This window comes from Pteronotus mesoamericanus, unplaced genomic scaffold, assembly GCF_021234165.1.
Source record: "Pteronotus mesoamericanus isolate MK-2021 breed Mesoamerican mustached bat unplaced genomic scaffold, CSHL_Meso_final contig_1161, whole genome shotgun sequence".
NCBI lineage: Eukaryota > Metazoa > Chordata > Mammalia > Chiroptera > Mormoopidae > Pteronotus > Pteronotus mesoamericanus.
The window spans coordinates 263361-263711 of NW_026555028.1; the positions used below are offsets into that span (position 1 = coordinate 263361).

Here is a 351-nt window from a genome sequence, read left to right on the forward strand (position 1 = left end):
TCATCTTCAAACCTTCACCTTGTGATGTCACAACCATTAACGAGGGTTCATTTTTACATTGCATGTCCCAATTCTTAAATGTACCCTCATTTATAAATATACAATGATATATATCAGCTATCACATTTTTCTCACAACAGCCTGCAAAGTAGATATACTCCTTCACTTAATGGCAGAAGGCCACCATTCCATAAAGTCCGAGGACATTTTCTCTCCTTTTTCTTAAACATCACTTTGTCCAGGGGTCAAATACTATGGCCGTGGTTCCGTGCATCCATTTTAACTAGTCTGCGCCACCTACATTCCTGGGAAATGATCTTGCTACAAAGGAAGAGCAAAGTTTTTACTCAC

The 351-nt window shown here is 39.0% G+C and overlaps 1 protein-coding gene across 1 annotated transcript in view; it reads right to left on the reverse strand.

Annotated features, from left to right (window-relative positions):
* TGS1 (trimethylguanosine synthase 1) overlaps positions 1-351 on the reverse strand; it is a 42884-nt gene that overhangs the window by 42246 nt on the left and 287 nt on the right. The window lies entirely within an intron of this gene.